At 41.3% G+C, this 26,982-nt stretch overlaps 1 protein-coding gene across 1 annotated transcript in view; it reads left to right on the top strand.

Annotated features, from left to right (window-relative positions):
* LOC122794677 (disintegrin and metalloproteinase domain-containing protein 33-like) overlaps positions 1 to 26,982 on the top strand; it is a 2,280,125-nt gene that overhangs the window by 972,943 nt on the left and 1,280,200 nt on the right. The gene's annotated exons all lie outside the window — the stretch shown is intronic.

Here is a 26,982-nt window from a genome sequence, read left to right as displayed (position 1 = left end):
AGATTGTTAGGATTAAATAGGCCACCACAGTGCTTTGTCTTTAATTACATAGGATTTCACAGTGCCATGCCTTGCCTAAGATTAGATAGGATCTCACTAAGCTTTACCAAAGATTACTTAGGACTTCACAGTGCTTACTTGATATTAGTGTCTTTTCTCAAGACTACACTAGACCTTATAGTGCCTTGACTCAGATTACAATGGATTACTGTGTCCTGTATCAGATTACATTAGACCTCACAGTGCCATGTTTTATACTGCATTGGATCTCATACTATTTTATTTCAGATTACGCTGGCCCTCTATGTCTTGTCATAGATTACACTGGACATTACAGTGCTTTGCCTCAGATTATATTGGATCTCCTATTGGTTGATCTCAGATCATGCTCGACCTCCATGTCTTGTCATACATTACACTGGACATTACAGTTCCATGCCTCAGATTACAATGGATTACTGTGTCCTGTCTCAGATTACATTAGACCTCAAAGTGCCATGTTTTATACTGCATTGGATCTCATACTATTTTATCTCAGATTACGTTAGACCTCCATGTCTTGTCATAGATTACACTGGACATTACAGTGCCTTGCCTCAGATTACACTTGTCCTCTGTGTCTTGTCTGATATTACACTGTATGTCACAGTGCATTGCCTCAGATTATCATTACTCAGACCGATATTAGTCATACCTCATTTTCCAGCTATGGTACGGAACATATTTACAGGGCACTTTTTTGCTGCCAATTTGAGACATCTAATGCTACTAATTGCTTTAACCCCAGCTGCATTCTCACTTCAGTTGTGTGCTCCCCATCCACGCTATGTATTTTATCTTTCACTCAACATGATGCTTATTTCTGGATTCTACTTCAGCTGCCCAAATCTGCATAACTCTGTCATGTTCCACTAACAGCCACCACTGCTTCAAAGCAATGATATAATTCTGTGTGATACACAAATATTAAGATGAGTAATGCACGTTCCCCTAAAAAAGAGAATGACAATTTTTATGAAGTCCTGGCAAAATGATCCTTATTATAAATAACATCTCTGGTTTCCCCTTAGCAAGAGCTCTTAAAGAATTAACAATAAACTATAAAACTAACTTAGCAGCAAAAGTGAATAATACTACTACTACTACTAATAATAATAATAAAAAAAATAATAATAATAATAGTAAAGTCTTTTTTAACTCCATCTATCCATGAGTTCATCCATCAATCAAAAACGTACAGTTGTACAACTCCTATGTACCTGTAACAGTAGATATTCATACAGCACATGGACTCATGGTATTTAGGTAGTAGTGCCCTGCTACCTTTCCTCTGACAGCCTATCAAGGCTCAGAGTCCCTCCCACTGTCTGTCTGTGGGTATGATGGACCGATCACCTGGCATTACAGGGAATGCCTTTTAGACCAACAGATGGGATCCTTTCAGTTTTCTAGGGTCCAGCAGGAATAGAAGATGAAAATGCAAGCCTTGCAAACACCTACTGTTCCAAACCCCCCCCCCCCCCCACACACACACACACATACACAAACACGCAACATGAAAGGCCATTGAGCATAACTCAATGGCAACTCCAGCAACAAACTATGTACATCCAAAACAAAGGGGAATGGTGGGTGGATACTGCCATCAAGGCAGCTTGTTCTATGAACATCTATTGTTGCAGGTGAGCCAGACTTATGTAACTGTACTGTGTTCAGCAAACACTCAGTTTTACTGGCATATGGGTAGATAACCAAAGCTTACCCAACCTGGCAGTTGGAAGAATAAGGGTCCAGGAGCCCCTGGAAAACAGTCATAGAGAAGACTGCCCTGGATTTTGAAAAGACATCCAGCTTGTAGTTCTTCATAATGGTAAAGAAATAGGAACAAGTTGCTGTCTCTAGAATACTTCTAGAGTGCCCTCCTTTCCAATATACCACTGAAGAAGAAAAGGCCCCAGTGAAATGTTATGAACTCTGCCTGGATTTGCCTTACCATGATGAGTGTAAATAAAAAAACATCAGACAACAACCAATGAGCAATGTTTGCTTGGAGACAGGTTGACCCTTAATTGCTCCTGATTAAGAAATAAAAAGCCTTTCAGCCTTCCTGAAGGGTTTTGTTCTGTCATGACAGTACTTCTGCTGCCAATGAACATCCATGGTTTAAAGCATCCTCTCTTCCATTATACTTAGGCTCTGGAAAGAACACAGGAAGATTAATAGTCTGAGAGTGAATTCTGAGACCAAGCTTGGCATAAAAGAGGGGTTAGGGAGTAAAACAATCCTATCCCTGTGAAAATCAGGTAAAGTTATCAAACGATGATAGTTTGCAGCTCAGAAATTTGTCTTGCAAATGTGAAAACAATAAGCAAAACACTTCCACATTAGGAACTTTAGGTCAGTTTGAGCTGATGGTTCAAAAGGTGGTAAGGTCAATTTTTCCAGAACATAAGTGAGATCCCATGAAGGAAGAATTTGCTTGCAAGTGTGTCTCTTATGCAGTACTCCTTTCATGAACTGTTTTACCAAAAGAGAAGAAGAAGAAAGAGGGGGATCTATTGGCAGACAAGCAGAGATGGCCACTAGATGTACCTCAATGGATGCATACAATAAGCCATCCTGAAGTAGCTCACTCAAATATTTCAAGACCAGAGGGAATGTTATCCTGTAGGGAACCTCTGTCCCCAAATAAGCACCATTTGTAAATGTAAGATTTTCTAGTAGGAGGTTTTCTGGCCTCCATTAACACCTGTCGTACATTTTCATGAAATAAGTACCTAAAGAGTGTCAAGACTGAATCATCCAGGCTGTCAGTTGTAGTTGCTCCAAACTGTGGTGCACCAGTCTCCCCTGAGACTGGGTGAGCAAATGCAGATTGTGAAGAAGTCTGTAGTAACTGCCCTTGACGAATACCATTAGAAAGGAGAACCAAGATTACTTGGGCCAATTGGGGGTCACCATACATTTGGCATTTCTTTCTGAACCTTCAGAAAGTACCTCATGAATTAGCCGAAAGGTTGGAAACACATACAAGAACATTCACCTCCAAGGGAATGAAAATGTGCCTGTCCTCCAAGCATGGCTGAAGAGATATGTTGAACAGAATTCTTCCAGCTGTCTGTTTTGAAAGGAGGTGAACAGATCTGTTTGAGGGATTTTCCTAAGCTTTATAGGTGCACAAGTGGTACTGGCTGCATGGACTGCCCAGTACAAAATGGACAAACCCCACTATTCTCCTTCTAAATAGCAATCTGAAGTCTATTTCTGCAGGGATGCTATTTTGAATACTGCACTGAGTAAAACAGCAGTAGCTTCAGTAGCACAGTTCAAAGCACAAAATACATGTCACTAAAGTCCTCCAGTGTTAATAAGCAAAGGCTAGTTTCAGCACCAAATAATTAAAACAGCTTTAGACAAGGAATAAGTTATAAACGTATGAAAAATTCCTGTCAGAAATGTTTAACATACACGATAGCACGAAAATCATCACAATTTAAATGAAAAAAATATATTTAAAATACTGTAAACCTACTCAATCTCCTCAAATAATCATAACCCCAAAGAAAAAAAAATGCTAAACAGCAAGTTTTTTTCTCTTGACTGCAGACTGATCAACAGCTTAATTTCAGTTCTCCCAATGTAAAACAAATATGAGAAATAACAGCCAGTGGTATTTTCAACCTGAGTGAAATTCAGTTACTGGCTAGGCAGTGTACTGCCCGGATGCCACAAAGAATAAATTCAGAGAACCTAAAAGAAAATTAACCAGAAAACGTGAAGAGAAAACACTGGCTGGGAAGAATCCTAGAACAGTGCAGCAAAAAGGACTTCAAGCTTCTGTTTTGGTACAAGAGATGGCTTCCAGTAATTTAGATGAAAAAAATATAGGTACTCAGAGGTGATTACATTAATGAAACACTGAATTAGTATATTTACCTCTATCGGCATACGCGGATGATTTGAATATCTATTACTCCCTTCCCAACTCTGATATAAACAAAATTAACAACGCCTTACAAACTTTCTCCAAATTCTCCAACTATAAGGTGAATATAGATAAGACAACGATCTTCCCCATTAACATTTACTCGCAATTACCTAGTGAAAGATCCTTACCTAATATAAAAGTTAATGACAACCTACAATACCTAGGAGTATCATTCAAGACAGTTGGAAATATGCAACAACAAGATGGGATATTGAAATGTTGGAACATGATTCAAAAAGATCTGGAAAGATGGATTCAACTAAAACTACCGGTTTTCTCGAGAGTAGCCATTATCAAAATGAATATCCTACCGAGACTGCTATACGTTCTGAATGCTACCAACACTTTGATAAATAATAAAACCTTCAATAATATTCACTCATCTCTCTCGAAATTTATATGGCACCCAAGACCCGTCAGAATAAGCTATCAAAAACTTATTTACCCTAAGGATAAAGGTGGTCTAGGTCTCCCAGATTTTAGGCTAATGTATGAAATAAATAGAAGCAGTAGAATAATTAACATTGCCACTTTCAGAGAAGAATTAAATGCCTGGGCTCCATCTTGGGTCAAGCTGTATCACAATTATATCAAAACGCTTTCCTTTAATCCCATGGCACTACCTTTCTTGGGCAGCGCGGCCAAAAGAAAGTATAAAATTCAAAATGATTTATGGTCCCAAATCAAAGATACGCAAAACCTGTTCAAATCCCTAAATCTATATTCACCTTTTCTTCTTCTCCAACCTTTACACCTTAATCCTAACATTAATCTAAATGAAAAGCTGATTAACTTGAATTCATTCCCCCTGATCAAAAATAAAACCGTTCTGGACTTCTTTTCACTCAAGACGGAAGATACTTCTTCCATCAAAAATAAACTTAAGCTTCCGGTCAAATATACCATCATGATTACAATTAAAAGACATCTGTAATAAATTCTGGAGGGATATTGACATTCATGAACACCAAATAGAACTATGTAAGGTATTATGGAATCTACTAACTCGTAAAAAGAAAATGGTCTCTCAAACTTATAAACTAATTTCTACAATCAGATGCTCGAAAGAAGCTATCCATTCTGATTTTTGGATAAAAAAAGACCCCTCGATTTCCTCTGAATCCATTGCCCAAGCCATCCGAAAATTTTCCAAAGCTATTCCCCTGCTAAAGTTCAGATTTACCCAACTTATGATTATAAATAACGCATACTACACCCCAACTTTACTAAACAAGATGTTCAATGAAGTCCCTCCCTTCTGCCAATTTTGTCCTACGATAGAAGCAGATATCATTCACATCTTTTGGAGTTGCAAATGCTCATACAAGCTCTGGTGTGCCCTCAGAGTAAAACTAGAAAAAATGGGCTATGAAAAATCCACGCTTTCTTGGCAATTCGCCCTCCTTCACATTCCCCCGGTAGGCAAAGACATTAAGAATATACCCTTTCTTATAACATCCTTTATGCTGATAAAATATTATATCACCTTAAATTGGAAGGATAGATCGACTCTTTCTTGGGAAGGACTCAAACAGATAGCTGGGAAGCATATTTCTGCTCACAAATATTTGTGGTATTCCATGAGGCTAAACCCTTTACAGAGGGATACATGGAGAATGGCGTATGAGTTTATACTAACATAAATACAATGCATTTAAACCTTCTTTTTAGAAGCTTCGCATAGATGGGTTCTGTATATAGTTAATTTATTGTAAAGTGACTTCTGTTTGTATTTTTTTTTTTTTTTTACTTATATTGTATTATAGTTTTATATGATTTGTTATGATATAACTAAAAGTCAATAAAAAGATATTTAAAAAAAAAAAAAAAAAAAGAAACACTGAATTAGTATATCAACTCACATAAGCAGCTGGAAAAATAGAAAGTTTAACTAGTTATTCAGATATAATGATAAAACTGCAAAAAATCAGAATATGAAATGAAGAAAAGGCTAGCCGAGTATGATACTTCTCAAGAAGAGCTGTTTAAAAAATAGAGTAGGAAGAATACACACAGATAAAACCTGAGATTCTTTTGCTCTGCCAGAGATACTAGAAGGGACACACTGCATTCATTTTATGAAAGCACAAATAAGCAAATGGACTGATCTTCCACAATAGGATTTGTTAATCAAAAGGGCATAATGAATGTTTGCTCCAAACCTGAGTATGAGAGAACAGCCAAGATCTGTATTATTAAAGATACAATGACCAGCAGAAAGAGATGATTCTGACAAAACTGTGTCAGAAGTAAATCATATTAAAAACTGGAGATAGCAGAGTGTTTGTGAAAAATTATTATACGCTGTACACCAGGAAAAAACGAAGAAAATGTTCCCAGAAGTCAGGGAATGTCAAGAGGCAGGTGTAAGATTCAAGTTGCTGTATCCAGCTGTCTTCGGAAGATTTTTTTTCTTGAAGGATCAAAGACATTTTTATTTTGATGCAGAACCAGCTAAGGAGGAAATAAATAGTTTATCCAACAAGTGAGACAGCAAACAAAAGGGGGCTCTGCTTCTCTTTTTTCTGGCAATAAACTCATTGAGAGACTTTGTCAGTAAATCCTTTTCTGATATTTAAAGAACATTTTTTTGAAAGACAGAAAACAATCAGAGAAGTTGGCTAGAATAATCAGGAGTACCTTGGACTTGACCAGACTCTGGTGTTGGGAGACAGAGATGAACAGGAAGAAGACCAGCAACACTGAAATTAGTCAATAAATTGGTGACTTTAAAGAATCAGTTACAATTGTGAAATAACCCTTTGCAAGAAAAACTGTCTGAGAAAGGATCGACTGTTGTTGACTTTGTTAAACTATTGGGAGGACTGTAAACCACATACACACACATACATATATATATATATATATATATACCCCAGTTTATGTTACTAATTACAAATGCTTATTAGGACACTAACTGGGAAAAACGTAACTGTAAATAAAACAATTTTATTCATTAGTATTTGTATAAAACATTTGACTGCGGTGGTGGTGCTGCGGTAGCGTTGTCGCCTCACAGTTAGACGTTGCCCGTTCGATTCTCAGTTTGAGCGTCTTCTGTGTAGGGACATGCGTGAATGGGCGTTCCTTCATTAAAGGTTGTGTGTTAGGCCCGGCAAGCCAGTACGCAAAAATCTACTGCCATCATTAGCGGACCGGAGTTCCGCTGTGGCGAACCCCAACCAGGAAATGCCGAAAGACACAAACAAAGTATTTGTATAAAACATTTCATGATATAAACTGCATGTTAGAAACAGAACAGCAGTTTTGTGTAGTGTGTAGTCAGGGATATTTTAAGTGTGGTGTCTTCAGTGACTGTTGCATGTTTTACAGAAAGTAAACTAAACAAGTACTTTTCTAGTTGTAAGGAATAATAATAATAATATAATAAAAGAAGAGACTGAACAAAAGCAAGTTTGATGTTAATATGCTGTGATCTTGGACCTTAGAGCAGAAAATCTGGACAAAGCTAAAATATTGGTGTGACAAAGACCCATAAAAATAAGGACAGTTTTTAAATATTGCTCTTATAAATGTAGAAAGTTGATAGAGTAACAGGTTTTGAATTTTCTGAAGGGTATGACGTCTGAAATTCAAATGTCTGTCATTCTTTTTTGACTACAGTCCTTAATGGTTTGCCAGAAAAATGAGAAGTTATGTACCTACCATAACGTTCCATGTTAGTTGTCTTCTTCTCGCATTCTTTCTAGCTCGTTGGGGTTCGGAGCCGAGGATCAGCTCCGACTCGGCCATCTTCAAAAGCTCGAGAGCTGCTTACTGTCTCGAGGCCCCCTCCTATATCCCATGATGCCTGGTGCTAGATACCCAGATCTCGTTTGGTAACCTAACTACAGACATAATAATAATAATCATGATAATACAGTAACTGTAGCAGGATACAGGAAACTACTGGAGAGACTGACAGTCAGAAGTAACAGCCAGAGAAGACTCAGCCAGTGATAAAGAAGCCTAAGGAACTCTTCTCGGTCTGCTAGGATAGGGGGATGGAGGGTGGGACGCAAGAAAGCAGGCGAGAAGAAGACAACTAACATGGAACATTATGGTAGGTACATAACTTCTTAATGTTAAGTTGTCTATCTCGCCTTCATTCTTGCTGGTTGGGACAGCGTCCGTAGCACCTCAATCCTGGGTGGCTCATCGGAACACACTCTTCAGAACAGTGGAACCAAAATCAGCTCTGCTTCTGGAAGCCACATCCAGCTTATAATGTGAAATGAAGGTATGTGGATTAGCCCAGGTAGCTGCCGCACAGTTTCCATTGGCAATCTAGCCTGAAAAGCCACAGAAGTAGCTAAAGCTCTGGTGGAGTGACCTTTGGGTTTAGCAGGAAGGTCTTTATTTCTCAACTGATATATAAAGGTAATAGTAGAAGACAACCACCTAGATAAGGTGACTTGTTTTCCTTCAGCGTAAGACAGGAACAACTGGTCTGATTTTCTGAATTGCTTGGTTCTATGCAAGTAAAAGCGTAATTGTCTATGGACGTCCAGCTGATGTCATTTGTATTCTGCCTTGTTGGAATAATTCGGAAAGAACACAGGCAGTTCAATGGACTGATTCAAATTACAATCAGAAGTAATCTTTGGGAGAAAGGAAGGATTAGTCCGAAGAGAAACTCTATCATTGTGAAAAACTAGGTAAGGAGGATGAACACAAAGAGCCTGAAGTTCAGAAACTCTTCTGGCCGACGTAACTGCAACCAAAAGAAGGGTTTTCCAAGAAAGAAACTTCAAGGAACAAGAAGCTGCCGGTTCAAAGGGCGGCAGTATCAGGGAAGGTAAAATCAAATTCAGATCCCAAGGAGGTGGGGGATCTCTTACTGGGGGCCTGAGTAGAGTGGTCCCCTTCAGAAAGGCTTTACAAAGCTTATGGGACATGATGCTTAAATCAGATAGGTCCGTATGAAAGTTTGAAATTGCAGCTAGCTGAACTCTAATTGTGGCAGAAGAGGATCCAGTTCGAAAAAGTTCTGCTAGAAAATCTAAAATGTGGTGCACAGGGGCTGAAAAGGGATCTATATTCCTGTTCTCTGCCCATAAGGAAAAACGTTTCCACTTACTAGCATAAGTCTTTCTAGTGGTCGACTTATGCGAGGATAAGATGATTTCACGCACCGAATGGGAGATGTTGGGAAGCCTGGCTAAAGTCGGAAGTGGAGAAACCAAGCAGCGAGCTGGAGAGATTGAAGAGATTGGTGCAGCCCACCCGATTAATGGATCAGGAGATCTGGAAATGGGTCCAGGGCTGCTCCAGAAGGTGATGATGCAGGAAGGGGAACCAAATTTGTTAAGGCCAGTAAGGGGCAATGAGGATCATCTTGCATCCCGGTGTGGTAGCTTTCTGAATTAGTTTGGGAATCAAGGGGAATGGAGGGAATGCATAAAGAAGTCCCTGGGGCCGATCGTGAACTACAGCATCTCTGGAGAGGTGTCCGGGAAGAGGTAGGACAGAGAAAAAAATTGTCACACTTGCTGTTGAAGGGGGTGGCAAAAAGGTCACAGCAAGGCTGACCCCATTTGCGGAAGATTCTGTCTGCCACATTCTGATTGAGAGACCACTCATGAGGTATGAGAATTTCTCTGCTCAGCCTGTCTGCTATAACGTTGGACTTCCCAGGGATGTGCGCTGCTATCAGAAACCATTGGGAAGAGATCGCCCACTGCGAAAGTCTGAGTGCTTCTTGACATAAGGAGTATGACTTTGTTCTGCCCTGCTTGTTGTACCATACCACTGACATATTGTCTGTTTGAATTGCAATGGTCCCAGTGGGAAGAGAGTTCTGAAGAGCTTGCAACGCTAAAAGCACGGCTTTCATCTCCAAGACATTGATATGCAGATGTTACTCGTAAGGCTGCCAGGTGCCTTAGACTGTTCTGCCCTGATAATGCCCCCCCACCCGATCAGGGAGGTGTCCGTGGTCACCGTAGCTACTGGGGGAGGAAGAACGAATGGTCTGCCCTGGTGTAATGATGGGGAACCATCCACTAAACAAGTTGTTTTTTGCATGACTGTGTGATCATTATCTTGTGAGACATCAGGAGTTGCTGGAAAGACCATTGTGTGAACAGCATCCACTGAAGAATCCTCATATGAAAGCATGCAAGGGGGACTAGTATTATAGCCGCTGCCATGAGACCCAATGTTTTTAGGACAAATCTGGCCTGAATCTTTTTGCATCCGAATAAGACCTGCACATGTCATTGAATGGCTAACACTCTGTCTACTGATAGAGTCACTGACATGTCCTTTCTGTTTAAGTTTGTGCCTGTAAAGGTGATAGATTGACAAGGCGACAATGCAGACTTTTCGAAATTTATTGTGATCCCTAGAGTGGAGCACGTTTGGATGGTGTAATCTCTGGCTAGCAGCAGGTGATGCCTGGTGGTTGCAGTAAGGAGCCAGTTGTCTAAATATGGAAACACCTGGAATCCTTGCCGTCTCAAGTGAGCGGTGACTACTGCCAAACATTTGGTGAACACCCTGGGGGCTGTGGTGAGACCAAAGGGCAGCGCTCTGAACTGATAATGACTGTCTCCCAGCCGGAAGTGGAGGAATCTTCTGGAGCATCTGTGCATTTTGATATGGTAGTACACATCCTGAAGATCTATGGAGCACATCCAATTGTCCTGACCCAGAAAGGGTAAAATGGACTGTAGAGTGACCATCCGGAACTTCGTTCTTTGAACAGACCTGTTTAGTCTGCTGAGATCCAGAATGGGTCTCCAATCTCTTATCTTTTTTGGTACCAAAAAGAACCTTGAGTAAATTCTGGATCCTTGTTGGTCTGCTGGGACTGACTGGATGGCTCTTTTTCTTAGCAGTTTTGAAATTTCTTGAACTGCTTGATCCCTTATATTGGGTGGAACATCTGGAAGGGATTTGTTGGGAATGTAGGGAGTGCGAAAGAAGGGGATTTTGTAGCCTTTGGATATGATAGAAAGTACCCATTTGTCTTTTGTTATATTTTGCCAGGCTTCTGGGTACAGCGATAATCTTCTCCCGACTGCCTCCAAAGGTGGACAGCCAGGCAGCACTTCAGGGATGCTGGAAGGGCTTGTCAGAGAATGATTCTCTTTGGTCCTGATTTTGCAGATCCCCCCCCTGCCCCTAGAGCAGCATCTATTGTTGTTCCCTCCTCTGCCCCTGGAGGGGAACTCTCCACATGTGTCAGGCACGGCTCCCTGGGATTTCTGGAACCACATCTTCCCACTCTTCTGACCCTTGGGATACGGTCTTCAAGGAGTGGAAAAACAGACTCCAACAGCAGAGAGAGTCTTGCCTTCCTGCTCACACCTGGTAAGGATATCCTTCACCTGTGGTCCAAACAGAGCAGAACCATCAAAGGGGGTGTTGGTGAAAGACACCTTAAAGGGTTTTGCAAAGTTGCATAACCGCATCCAAGCGTGTCTCCTCAAAGCCACACCTGTGTCTGCGGCCCTACTCGCTCCAACGGCTGCATAAGAGATGAGCCGCATGGAGGAGTTTACTACAGAATTTAGAGTCGTCAGCTGGGAGGCAATCTTAGCCTGAGTCCCCGCAGCTGATGGATCTTGAAGGGTATCTCCTAACTCTTTAAGGAGATCCCTTTGAAGGTGGGTAAAATGGCACACATAGTTCAGAGACCTCATGGAAAAGGTCGCTGAGGAAAACATCCGCTTCCCATATCTGTCCATCGTCCTAGATTCCTTATTAGGGGGATGGACAGACGAAGAAGTTTCAGCCAACCCCTTTTTAGTGGCCACTGCTACTACCATGGCATCAACGGGAACACCCTTGGTCAGAAATTGCTTGTCCTGAGGGGCGGTGATGAATTTTGTGGGCCTACGGGGAGCTGGTTCCATTGTGTCTGGAGCTGACCACGCCTTTCGAGCCACCACCGACATCAGTGGATTGAAAGGCGGAGACACCCAGGAGGTGGAGGGTCAGGAACCAAACGTGTCGTGGAATACCGACTCATCCTCGGAAGGGTTAAGTGTAGTCCAGTTCCCCCTCTGCCTAAGGATTTCAAGGATGTCTGAGAAGACGTCCTCAGTGGGGGGTCTCGGGGACCCTTCCAACTCCTCCAAATCGGTATCTGAAGTGACAGACTCAGGGGAGTCAACATGCCTCCTCTTGCATTTTCTCTTTCGAGGGGGCTCCTCTGAATGAACAGGGGAGGCCTCAGAAGAGGAAGATACACCCAATGGGGTGCCCTGGAGCGCTTGTTCCCCATGCTGGGGGTCTGGAGGAGGGGCAGCGGCAGCAGCAGGCACCATGGGGGGAGGATCTGATGAGGCCAACCGTGAGGCTGACTCAGATGCCAGCACACTCCTCATGACCTCGAAGGCACCCCTTCCCAATGCCATAGAAGGCTCCAGCTCTGAAGAGACCGGAATCCTTCCCGGCACCGAGAGGGACGGCTCCGAAGCCAATGTAGGATCCAAACTCACCTGCGTTGAAGCTCCGAGAGGGAGAACGGGGTCAGACAAGGGTCCAATGCCACTCGCCCCCTCGGAGCCGATGAGGGAGTCCCGGTGCCCAGATCCATCCAAGGATGGCACCATGGAAGAGATCTGAGCCAACGACAGCACCGAAAGGGGAGGTATCAGTGCTGATAGACCCACGGTTCCAGCCACAGTATGCTCCGGCTCCGAACTCAAGGGATGAGTCAAAGGAGGAACTATTGGAAAAACAGGTAGAGCCGAACCCTGTTGAGGGGGGCTGAATAGCATTTTTGCCAATGCCTGCGACTTTAAAAGCCTGCTCACCACTCTCTCCAAATCATGGTCAGATAGCCTAGACGACCGAGAAGAGTGGGATCGATGAGTCCGCTCAGATTGCAATAAGGGTGACCCTGGAGCTGAGTGTATCAACTCCAGTGATGGTGATGGTGACCTGGAGCGTTTCTGACTCCTTGACGGTTTCCACGGAAGAGTCGGAGCCAACTGAGAGATAAGTACTTCGGCTCCAGTCAGAGCCGAAGTTGACGTAGAGATAGGTACTTCGGTTCCAGCCAGAACCGAAGTTGAAGCAGAAGCCATACCCGGCGACGTCTCCGAGCTGGGAGTCGACGGCTTCGATGGCCTAGAAGGTTTCACTGCCTGAGTCTTGGCCTGTGATCCTTCAGGTTTAAGCAAACCCCTCAGGATAAGCTTATTCCTATGCTCCTGCAGGACTCTTGGACTAAAGGTGTGACACACAGAGCAAGAGTCCTGCAGATGTAGGAAGCCCAAGCAGTAGACACAAGAAGTGTGACCATCTGTCAGAGACATTTTCTGACAGCATGAGTCACACTTCTTGAATCCCAACACTTTTGTGTCTTTAGTCATTCCTGTAAAGGAAAATCAAATACAAATAACAAGTAGAGTGGGGAGTAGGTAACTGAAAAAAAAATACACACAATTCACACAAGTTACCACACCCTAACAGCACACACACACACACACACACACACACACACACACACACACACACACACACACACTATAATAATATAAGACCTACAAGCTACCGCAATTTACTAAAAAGAAAACTTTTGTCTACCTTAAAAATAAAACAATGATAAGCCTCTAACTAAAACGGCTTACTCTGAAAGGTAAACAGGGGTGGGGGAGGGAAAGGAAAAACTCTCTAAGGAGAAAACAAGTTTTGAAGGGGGGAATAAACACTAACAAACTGCTATAGAATCTACTGTGAGCTATAACAATAAAAGTATACCTAACAAAGTACAAAAAAGTCCTAAATATAAGAACAAATTGAAAATTACGACCTGAGACAGTAAACGCAACCTCGTAGCAGAAGCGGCAAATGAGATCTGGGTATCTAGTGCCAGGCATCATGGGATATAGGAGGGGGCCTCGAGCCAGTAAGCAGCTCTTGAGCTTTTGAAGATGGCCGAGTTGGAGCCGAGGATCGGCTCCGAACCCCAACCAGCAAGAATGAAGGCGAGATAGACAACTTAACATCTAACATTTTATAAGGAATGGATCAAAAATATGAGGCAAATTCTGGACATTCTGTGAAAATCTGCACAGCTGAGAGGTATATCTTAGGCTGCTGGGATGGGAATAAAGTGCAAATAAAGCACTGATTATATTATATTAGATTATTAGATTTTTGTTTTGTTTTGACAAGAATGTGTATATTATTGTCCTTGGCTTGAGCTAGAAACAAGTGTTTTTTGTAAGCATGTAGGCTTGAAAAAAGGCAAAATGATGAAAGTTGTGCAAAAAAGCATACAATCTATTTTTCACATCTGAGAGGGGAAGAGAGATTAGAAAATAACAGACAGCAATCGGTGTAAGTGGGAGAATGGGCTGTAGCATATGCTTTTGCATGGGTAACCTTAATTCTAGGTTACGTAATGCCTGTGGATGTAGCTGTAGATTTGGGGTAATTGTTCCTATCTGAAGGGCTATACTTCATTTTTGAAGATGTATATAGTTTCATGTGTTTCTTCAAAGTTAATAGGGGATGGGAGTTTTATTTGAGGGTTGTCATTAAAACTAAATGTCTTGAAAAATGTTAACATAGAAATTAGAAAATAAAATTATGGCAAAAATTATGAGATGGAGCAGCCAGCAGGATAAAAGCACTTTCATCAAACTAAACAACTCAGAGTTTGTCAAACTAAACAACTTAGAAGACAACTACAAATTAGCAAAGCCAAATATGAGGCAAATTTGGCATCCCAGGCCAAGGACAACTACAAGGCATTCTTTAGCTATGTCCGCAACCTCAAAGGCAGTACACAATTGTGTGCAGAGCTCATTGTAAATGGAGCCACCTATACTGAGCCAGAAGATGTAGCAAACCTACTGGCCCATATATTCAGCTCCAACTTTACTGCTCTCTCCCCCTCAACCTTCCCTCAGGTAATGCCATCAAATATAACTCACCCTGCTATCACTAGGGAACAGGTCCTTAATGTCTCTCTAAGACCAAGAACACTGCATCAGTGGGCCCAGACAATATCCCTGGATGCTTTGTAAATAGCATGAAATATGACCTATCAGGCCATCTGGAATTGCTACTTAACTGTAGCCTCCAAGCAAGTTTCATGCCTCATGAATGGAGAACAGCAACAGTCATCCTTCTGCATAGAGGTGGGTCATCTACAGACCCATAAGTCTTGCTAGTCTTATATGTAAAGCCATGCAGAGAATTATTATGGAAATGATCAATAGTAATATAGTACACCTCCAGACACTGGACCCAACCCAGTTTGGTTTCATCAAGGGCAGGCCATGCTTACTCAACCTGGTGGACTTTTTTGAAAAGGTCACAGAACCAATGGATGAGGGCAAAATGGTTCACACTGCCTACCTTGACCTGGCCAAGGCATATGAAACAATACCCCACTCGGGCATTGCTGACAAACTCAAGAGGTTAGGTACAAACCCATATGTCACCCGATGAATAGCCAACTGGCTCACACAAAGGACCCAGGAAGTTAGAATTGGGGAGTCCACCTCTACAAAGAAGCCAGTCACAAGTGGAGTCCCTCAGGAATCAGTCCTTGAACTGCTCCTTTTTGGCATTTACTTCTCTGAAGTCAAAGCCAATGTCAATGGTCTCTGGCTGACTAAATTTGCAGATGATTGCAAATTAGAAACTGTCAATGAATCCCACACTGACCTAGAAAAACTGGTGTCAGAGCCATGGACTAAAACTAAATGCCAAGAAATGCATAATAGTATCCTTTGGGAAGTCATCCGCCCCTGGTAAGTATCATATTGACAACACACCCCTTAGAGTTGACCCAGTAGTCAGGGACTTGGGGATACACAGACACAGTAATCTAGCTTTTGACCATCATTTGTCTGCAGTAGTGAGGAAATTATTCTATGCTGCAACGCTTATAAGCAAATGTATGGCATCTAAGCCCAAGGACATCACTGTTCCACTGTATTTGGCATTCATCAGACCTATCATTGAGTACAGTGTCCCCTTTGTTATATACCTAACCAGGCATACCCAACAATTGGAACTTCCACAGAGGTTCCTCACTAAAAGAAAACAGGGCATAAGTAAAATGTCCTATGCAGACCACTTCATGGCTCTATTCCTGTATTCTGTCTCCTACAGGCTTTTGAGGGGATATCTATGTCTGGCATACAGGGCATTGTCAGACCCCACTCTGGTGGACCACCTGCATATCCACAAAACAAACAGCACCAGAATTACCCATTCTAAAGACTTAACCTTGCTGGTGATATAAATAGGACCTGTTGGAGAGAGAGAGAGGTATGTATTCCAGAGACTATTTAGTGAAGCAAAGTTCCTCCCTAACCCAATTCAAGTGCAACTTGGACAGTTGGATGGGGAACAGGGGATTCATCTCTGGTTTGGGACCTATCTCTAATGGACACAGGCAACCTGTAAATGGTTCATCTCCCAGGCCCCTTCTTACACTTATCAAGGGTATCAGAACTTGTCAGAAATTTGGGATGCATGGCTAGACTTAAAAAGGCCCTTGTAGTTGTTAGCCTAATAAACCCATATGAACCTATGAGAAGAAACACTGTATAAAAGACCAGCCTTCCAAAATTAGTTGGTGTATATAACATGACAGTTGGAAATACACATTCAAAAAAACAGACGTATAATAGGCAGAAACAAGAGTTTTTTTATCATAATGGCATACTGTCCATATTATTTTGGAATGCAAATGGCCTTACACGTATAGACAATTAGGAAAAAGTACTGAATTATTTCAAGAAATGCAGAGTGCAAATAGCAATACTACAGGAAACATATTTGGAAAGAAATGACCAACTGGTTTAACAAAGGAAGAATTTCAGGATAGATATTCAGCAGAATTTCAGGGACAAAGGAAAAGGGGAGTAATTATATTAACTGCTAAATGGGCTCCAATAGGAATAGAAGAGGGCAAAATGCCAATAATGGTAGATTTGTGAAGTAAGGGGCTGTTGGTAAGGGAGGAGGATTATGCTTGCAAATGTTTATATTCCACTTTTTTCGGGATAAACAATAATTAAATAAAAATAAGGGCTATACACTTAAATGATATACCCATACATGAATTGGTTCAGCAATACCCATATTTATGGGGACATGATAAGATGAAGCATTTAGGAGTATGGATTAAAAAGGGTTATGTTATGGCAACAAATATATATGGAAGAGATTAAACAAACGATAATACAAAAACTGAAAAACTGGAAGCTCTTGTTTATGGATGTGAATAGTGAGTTACAAGTGAAAATATTTTTAGTCTCTTTAGTTTTAGATATGGGTCAGGTGCATACCTGTCAACCTGGAAACATCAAAAACCTGGACAAAGCCACATGAACACTATGTACAACAGGCCACAAATCGGGATGCTGATTAACATAACATTTGTGTACATAATCATATAACCCCACCCACTCTGGTGGAATTGTGGGATACCAACATGAAGAGTAAAGTCACTAAATAACAGTAAATAATGGCAAGAGATAAATAACAACATATGACTGAGGTGGTGTGTGACCCCCGACAGTAATTAAAATTAAGAATTTGTTTGCCAGTGTCCTAAAGGGCACTTGTAACATGAGCAAGGAATGCTTCTAGAAGCAAGGTAGATAAAACATTTGCAAGTCTCCAATGTAATCCATTATCCAAGAACAGCAATACAATCCTTGTACAAGTATATAACAGCAAAGTTAGGCTAACTTTAAAAGCAGAGTTTACCAGGTTAGCAAACAATATAGAGGTTCCATTGTGGTCAGTTTTATCCAAGACTTCCTTCCCAGAAACAAATGCATGGGATTTCTACAACAACCACAATATCTGGTAAAGAGAAGATACACAGGTGCACTCTTGGAAGTGATCAGCAGATAACTGAGAAAAGGATTAGAAACTGATGCAGCAATATACAGTCTCACTCTACATATACCCTACTATACAGCTGTTACACCTGTGCGACTGCTGGACGGCCAGTCGTACCTTGTCAAAAAGAACAAAATGTGTAAGGAATATGCAGCTTATGCAGCTAATTCCCCAAGTCTACAAAACTACACTAAACTACTGACAATGACCCCACATACAAGCTTGAAACCACCTCAAATGAAAATGCCAGCTCGGTTATTTCCCCTTGATAGACATAGTAAGTTCAGCAGAAGTCAAAACACCTCTTTCTGGTGTGCACACACTAGGTCGGCCTCAGTATTAAACACAGATGACACCCCAAATCATTCAAAAGAAGATATCGCTGTCAGCCACCCAAATAGAAAATATTTTATAATGCTAGTAGTACTTCTCACCTGAAGTTTTTTCTTTTCAAATATAACAGAAGGAAGTCCTAGAATTCCACCACAAATATGTCTATTGCAAAAGTACTACCAGACCAGAATTCTGCAAATAGAAAGACCTGCAGAATGCACCACTAAATGAAACATCCTACACTCACTTTTGGCAATTAGAGCCTCTTCATTCGCATTTACTTCAGTATTGCACCTAGCATGCTCTGCTTTCCCAGGCCTTGAAAGAAACCCATGCTACAACCTGCATTTAGAAAACAGTATCCCAACACTGTATTCCCTCCTCACCTGTGTAAACTCATCTTTAATGAACTGTAATTTAAAACAACATAGCCAAAGAGGAAAACAACTGCAGAAATACATATGTTATAGAGCCCATAGGATCATACAAAGTACCAAACGTTCTTTAATGTGTTGTGATGGCGGACATTTGCATTTCAGGCTTCCTATCCCTCAAAAAATACATAATAGTGCAAAACCTGTTATTCAGCCATCAAAAGTTTACAGACAATGCCACAACCCACACTTTAAAGCAGTCAATAAGGTCTGAAAATGTTAATTGGTTGGTCATTAACTCCTACTAGCACTTAATTTAATCACTTTGTGCATGAATATTTTTATTCTCAACCTACCAGGAAACAGCAGGCTAATCCATACCTTTCCTTTAAAATGGAAGTGTATGTTATTAGTATTTGCCTTTCAAGGGCACACACTTTCTAGAAAAAAAAAATGTACAACAAGCTGTACTTCTCTGTTTTACGTAAGATGGCTATACTTGGCACGGTAATTTTTTCCACAAACATATTTCAGATTCCACCAAATTTCACTAAAATACTGTCAATAAAAAGCAGCATCTACATATGTAAAACTTCTATTAGATATATCTAACAGCTGTCTTCTCTCGTTGTCTCCCCGTCCTCATTCCTCAAGAACTAACTCCATGAAATACAGCGATACACATATAAGTCGAATTTAACTATTTTGAGAAGGAATGTAATGATATCAGATGCTACTAACCTTTTTCATTATACACATCTATGTCCTGCACATCTCATCTGCAGTCACATATTACAGTAAATTGCGGAATTAGTCATTATTAATCCTACTAGTCCCATCTCTTCAGCTTTATCTACTGTGTACAGAGAGAGCATTTGGGAAGGACAACCCCTGTAGCCTCTTAATCCTGCTCTGTTCCCCCCCTTGAAAAAAAATATACTTTATTCAGCTGTTCTTACTGTAACTGTCTTAGTTTGCTGTTCAGTGTGCTCTTATATGTTCAGTTGCTCTTACTCTGCACTTATTACTGCTTGTTAGTAGCCTCCTAATTTACTGCCTTCTGCACTTGTTTTTAGTCATTTGTTAATTTAGTTGCAAAAAAAATTCTAAGCTTTCCTGTAACTTGTCTATTCCAGACACAGATTTGCTGTATCCAGGACTGTTTGTAAGCTTCTGAGCCCACCCCCCAAGCCTTTCTGTGTTGGAGGGAAGCCTTCTAGCTTATCAGGGAGAGTGTTAAGCACTAGGTAGCCTATCTACCACAAGAGTGGTTTCTGGCCCAGAAATTGTAGTTTATTGGCCGTTTGGGCAGTTTTTCCATCTCTTTCAACTTTCTGGTTTAAAATCCCACGTTTGCACTTGTTTCCCGCCTCTCCTGTAACTAGTCTTGCCCAGATACATATCTGCTGTATCCAGGACTGTTTGTAAGCTTCTGAGCTCCCCAAGCCTTTCTGTGTTGGAGGTAAGCCTTCTAGCTTATCAGTGAGAGTGGTAAGCACTAGGTAGCCTATCTACCACATGAGTAGTGGATTCTAGCCCAGAAAATGTAGTTCATTGACCATTTGGGCAGTTATTTCCATGTCTTTCAACTTTCTGATTTAAAAGCCCGCATTTGTGTTTGCTTCCTAACTTTCCTATCACTAGTCTAGCCCAGATACAGATTTGCTGTATCCAGGACTGTTTGTAAGCTTCTGGGCCCCCCAAGCCTTTCTGTGTTGGAGGGAATGTTTCTAGCTTGTCAGTGTGAGTGGTATGCACTAGGTAGCCATCTACCACATGAGGAGTCATCCATGGCCCAGAAATTGTAGTTTATTGGCCTTTTGAGCAGTTTTCCATCTCTTTCAACTTTCTGGTCTAAAAGCCAGTGTTTGCACTTTTCACGCCTTTCCTGTAACTAGTCTAGTCCAGCTACAGATTTGCTGTATCCAGGACTGTATGTAAGCTTCTGAGCCCCCCAAGCCTTTTTGTGTTGGAGGGAAGCCTTCTAGCTTATCAGTGGGAGTGGTAAGCATTAGGTAGCCTATCTACCACAGCAGGAGTGGATTCTGGCCCTAAAATTGTAGTTTATTCAAAGCAGGAGGGAATTCTGGCCCAGAAATTGTAGTTTACTGGCCGTTTGGGCAGTCATTCCATCTCTTTCAACTTTCTGGTTTAAAAGCCTGTGTTTGCACTTGTTTCCCACATTTCCTGTAACTAGTCTAGTCCAGATACAGATCTGCTGTATCCAGAACTGTTTGTAAGCTTCTGAGAAGTGCCAAAGTTTGCTCTTCAATTTTTCCCTTAGGTCTGCTAGTTCTCTCCTCTCCACTGCTGCACTTTTACTAGCTTATTAGTCTAGCACTTTACCAGACTTTCATGTAACAATTATTGTAGCACACAAAAGTGCTATCAGCACTAAACGTTCTACAAGGAAACAGCTCCAGTAATTATTGATGCCTACCCTTCCAGGCATGTCTAAAGGTCAGTTCCCTGTGCTTTCTCCTGTTAACCAGGTGAACTTGGGCATCCTGAGGCAATGTAGCAACTGCCTCATGTACACCAACAATCCTTCTTCTTACCTCCCAACACTCAAACTTGTGAGAGATACACTTATATATCCAAATTGGAACCCACGCACTCTCCAGCCAAGATCAGAATAGCTGGTCAAAAGCAGAAGATCAACACTTGCACCACACTACATGGAACACATCACCCTCCAGAACACACACCAGCACTGCCTTCACATAAAAACACAAACCACACACCCATTTTCGCAGAGGCTCTCAATAAAAATCTACCCAAACAGCAGAGACTTCCAAGACAGAAATGCACTCAACCACCACAACACAACACAACACTAATCATGAGACACATAACTCTACTAAACAGTGTGCCACTCAATCAAAGCCGCTAAGTCAAAACAGCATGCCCAACACACTAGTCATAGGTGAATCTATAGTGAGGCACACTGATGTCCCACTCACTAGGTTGAATAAGGAGAACGTAACATTCAGCTGCCTGTCAGGTGCCAGGATACACATACTCAGGTCCCTCAACAACAGGTACAAATATGACTCAGTCATTGTACACGTGGGTGTGAATGATCTGAGACGTACCTCCCTGGACTACATTAAAAGAGACATGGAGGAGCTCTCAGATTATGTAGCCCAGGCGGGTATGACTCTAGCCCTGAGCAGCATCATACTATCACCAAGAATGATACCACTGTGCAAGCAGAAAATGACTGATTTCAACAACTGGCCAAGTTTCTGGTGTCACTCTAAGGGGATCCAGTATCTGTCTGCCTGAGATGACATGACTGACAGACCTCAATGCTTTGCCAGAGATGGCCTGCATCTGTCAACCCTGGGCTTCCAGATACTGGCCAAGGCTCTTGCCACCCCTACAGTGCCTTTTTTAGGTGGTGTTACAAAGACCAAACTACCATCATAACAGCTACAAACAAATGCAATCTGAGGGTCATGCTCCTCAATGATAGAAGTCTAAATCTCAAAATGCACTCACTCGAAGCACTCCTTAAAATGGAGAACACTGACATTTGTGCTGTAACAGAGACCTGGTTCAAGGCAGTAGAAAGCACCCCTACACTACCAGGCTATAACTCTTTCCACACCTTTCGGCCCCAGAACTTGGATCGAAGCTCCAAAGGTGGTGGTGTTTCCATATTCATAAAGGATGCGCATACCTCCAGACTGGTAGCCCAACATAAAGCATTATAGATACTTCAAGTGCAGCTAACACTGGGTAAGACAGTGATTCAGGCTGTAGCCTGCTGTTGATCCTCAACCATGTCCCAAGACTCACACTCCACGTTCCTAAGCACCCTGGAGAATACTAGGGTCCAACCTAACACTCTCATACTAGGCGACTTCAACTACCCCTCCATTAACTGGGAAAAGTACTCATGTACCAATACACTTGCCCAACATTTCCTGGAGTTTATTAATTCCAATGCCCTGGACCAGCTCATTCTTACCCCCACTAGAGGTAGCAACATCCTTGACCTGGTCATTACTAACATGGGCGACCGTTGCTCTACACTATTAGTCAGCTCCTCCCTGGTTAAATCTGACCACAAACTAATCACCTTGGAAATCCACATCCCTCCCACCCCGCAAAAGTAACCACCATGAAAAACTTCTCCAAAGCTAACTTTGGGCCCTAAAAGCAGAGGTGGCTAATTTCACGGCACCCATGCAAATGGAAAATAGTTGCATGACTGCCGAATCATACACCAATGCACTGTATAAACACCTACACAAATGCATAGATCTCGCCATACCCAACAGAACCAAGACGCTCTCCTCCAAAAAAATGTAGCCAATCTGCTGGTCCCCCTGCCATAAACAAACTCTACAACAGAAGGAGGAAACTGATTCAGAATAAGGTGAAGTCCCAAGACTGGAAAAACTCCCTTATCAGCCTCAACAAAACGTTGAGATCCCTCATCAAATCCTCTAAATCTAGCTATGAAAACAGAATTGCACCAGACAGTAAAGACAACCACAAGGCTTTCTATAGTTATGTAAAGAATCTCCATGGCAATACCCAGATTTGCTCTGAGCTACTGCACAATGGTACCTCCTATACCGAGCCAACAGATATTGCCAATATACTGGCCGACAGATTCAGTGCCAACTTTACCTCTTCCCCCCAAACAACCAATCACAATTCCAGTAGATTTCCAGGGACCCAGTATTACTGCTGCGCAGGTTAAAAGAGCACTGTCCAAGGCCAAGAATACAGCTTCTGTGGGACCTGACAATATCCCCTGGCTGTGTTCTACATGAACTACAGAGTGAACTGGCACTTCACCTGTGTGCCCTGTTCAATCACAGCCTCACCTCAGGCTTTGTCCCTACCGAATGGTGCACTGCTACAGTCATCCCTCTCCACAAAGGAGAAGCAACTACAGACCCTGGGAACTATTGCCCCATTAGCCTGATGAGTCTGATATGCAAAGCTATGGAACACATCATCATGGACCTAATAAACAAGGATACAGGGAATCTCCAAACTGCATCCCACACAATTTGGTTTTGTGAAGGGTAGATCATGCCTGCTCAACCTGGTTGACTTCTTTGAGTCAGTCACTAGAGCTGTGGATGAAGGCAAGGTGGTTCATACAGCCTACGTTGATCTGGGCAAGGCCTTTGATACCATTCCCCACTCAGGAATCATAGAAAAACTCACTAAGCTAGGGATCAACCCCTATATCACTAGGTGGGTTGCAAACTGGCTCACAGATAGAACCCACAGTGTGAAAGTAGCTGACTCCAAGTCAGACTACTGACTAGTCAGAAGTGGAGTCCCACAGGGTTCGATCCTGGGTCCTCTCCTGTTTGGTATCTACTTCTCTGAAGTCCAGGCCAACACAAAGGGACTCTGGCTGACAAAGTTTGCAGATGATTGCAAGTTGGGAGCTATTATTAACATCCTACAGAATAGCCTCACTGAGACCAATGACTGGTGTCAGAATCATGGCCTTAAGCTCAATACCAAAAAATGTGTCATTATCCCCTTTGGGAAAAAATGAGTTCACAAGAATTACCACATTGATAGTAGTCCACTGAACGCAGGAGGCCTTATAAGAGATCTGGCACACAGGTTGATGAAACCTCTCTTTTGATGACCACATTGCCACTGTGGTCAGAAAGTCCTTCTATGTAGCACATCTCATTACTAAGGGTTTTGCATCCAGGAAGAAAGAGGTCATTGTCTCCCTCTACTCTTCCATCATTAGGCCAATCATCAAGTACAATGCCCCATTTGGCATGTACCTCAATAGACACCTACAACAACTGGAGAGGCCGCAAAAGTACCTCACAAAGAGGAATTTAGGCCTTAAACACTTGTCTTAAATGGACAGACTCAAAAAACTCCAACTATTTTCTGTCTCATATCTCCTACTTAGAGGCGTTCTCTGCTTGACTTACAAAGCCATGTCTGACCCAGCTCTGTTAGAAATGCTACATCTAAAGAAATCCCAATCCCTCCACACCACATGCTCCAGAGACCATTACCACCATGGGAGGGTGGCCTAATGGTTAAGGTGTTTGCCTTGCAAACACAAGGTACAGGGTTTGAGTCTTACAAGGGATAATTGGCTAGGCTTAAAATGGCTCGCAAGGGCAGTTAGCTTAGTACTAATCTATGAACCTATGAACCACAATCATTACCATTCTCAGAGACCATTACCACAATCATTACCACAATCAGCAGAACATACTGGAGGGACAGGTCCATAACCCAGAGACTGCCCATGCTGGAGGGACAGGTCCATAACCCAGAGACTGCCCATGCTATGGAATACACTTCCCATACATGTCAAGCAGAGCACCTCAGTGACCCTCTTCAAGAGAAATCTTGATGAGTGGATGGGAAATAGAAAATTCACTCCGGTGATAACTCTAATGGGTCTACTCGACAGAGGCATTGGGAACTAAGGTCGGGTGGCACGATGCCAGGGTAATCCTATGGCTAGGCTTGTAAAGGCCCCAGAGCCATTAGCCTAGTACACACCTATGAACCTATATGAGCATGAAAAAATAAATATGAACAACACATGTTTTCCCAGATGAGTACTTAATTCAAAGATAAATGACATGTTCAAACCAGATAGTAAACGTTCTGCACTGCTGCTTTGAGATATCCTGCCTGAAATACTTACTTTAAACACATTGCACCTTTTCACCAAACTGTTCTCTGAAATGTCTGACCTTAAAATAGCTATGGGATGCATTAAAAAAAATAATCTGCTTTACTCAAAACACATTAATATGAGCTTCAGGGATTTCACGTTTTAACTTCAAGACTCTGCATCTTCTGATGTCAAATAAAATACAAATAGTCTTATTACATGACTCCAGTGTCCTTGCATCCTAAATGAGGGTCTTTAGAGAAACAAAGTTATGGATGGGGGTGTGTTTTTTTTTCTGACATTCCAATTTCTCAAATATGTCAGGTATGTGTATACATGTCACAAACTTCCCCATCTCCCAGTCCCACCCTAGTCTCCAAGTCTGACATGGAAAAAAAATTGGAAATTGAAGGGGCCACTCAGAAATTCGCAGCACCCCTTTATTTTGCCCTCAAAACTAGTAAAACCCCAAGAATTTAGTACAGTTGAGAGGTATGCTGACATACAGTGCAATATTTGTATTTATTTCACAAAGATCATAGTATAGCTTGAGAAAGCACTGATTAGCAAAAAATCAGGAAAATGCAAAAAAAAAGGTTTCTTCAATGGATTAGGAAAACTTAAGAGGGGTTTAGTCTTGTTTTTAGAGTAATAGATTGTTCTTTTAAAAAAATATGTGTACAATGTAAAGCAATATTATGTTAACGATCATTTATTAATTAAAGTGTAAAAATGGATCAAAATATAAGACAACAATTTGTGAACTTCACAATTAACTTTGTTTCAGTAAAACAGTATATGACTTTCTGAAAAATCAAGAAAGTTTTAAATCGAATATGTCAGAGATAAGTTCACATACAGGATTATGGTAATCAAGTTTCTGAAAACCCATTGGTCTTAACCTCAATATTTTCACCTAGAACCTTACATGGTATAACATCTAGCAAGTCAGCTGCAGACATCAGTGAAACCAACACCACCAAAAATTACTCAAAAACATCACATCACAAAAACTCACCCTATAAGAAAAGCTTCCCAAGAAAGAAACATTATACAGACACAGCCATCTGGTTTTACCAAATGTACAATAATGTCTTGAAGATCTCTAAAAACAGCAGCGTATTTGCCACCGGGCCTTAATGAAACTGTATCTATAAAATGTTTTTTAAAACTAGCAGCTTTGAAGAGATGAGTTGATTATTTATTATAGCCCCCTTCTAATTTTGATTTTTTATGGTTAACTACAATTAACATATATTTTTTATGGTTAATTATTATTAAATTACTATTTAACTATATACACATACAAACAGGAGTTGTATTGTGCATTTCTAAAAATGAATTACATTTTTAAAAAAATTAACTATATCTCAAAAATTAATTACGTTTTTAAAAATGAATTATGTTTTAAAATGAATTACGTTTATTCAACATGATTTATTTGATGTTGTTTAGAGCAAAAAATATAGAGCTGATTCTTTTGTGATTATTTTGTAATTATTTTGTAACCATTCGCGTACATGTAGTGTGTACGCTTTGGCAATGTTATATTGTAGGTTTTTGTGGATCTCATAGACAGAGTTTTTTTGCATCAGTGTGGCTTGGCTATCAACTTTTGCTGATGAATTTGTTTGTAACAATTACCTATAAGAACATCACTAATTGTTTAATTGGGCAGGCAATGTACTATATCTTTACGCCCAAAATGTTTTATTATTGTATGTCTGAGGAAGGAAACGTATTGGCGTTTCCGAAAGCGCTTACTATATTAAATCTTCAAGTTTTTGTTAGCTTCGCTTGGTTTGCTGTTTTCT

This window comes from Protopterus annectens, chromosome 2.part1 (assembly GCF_019279795.1).
Source record: "Protopterus annectens isolate FY-2018-M chromosome 2.part1, PAN1.0, whole genome shotgun sequence".
NCBI classification, from domain to species: Eukaryota; Metazoa; Chordata; order Ceratodontiformes; family Protopteridae; genus Protopterus; species Protopterus annectens.
This window is presented reverse-complemented; position numbering and strand designations above follow the sequence as displayed.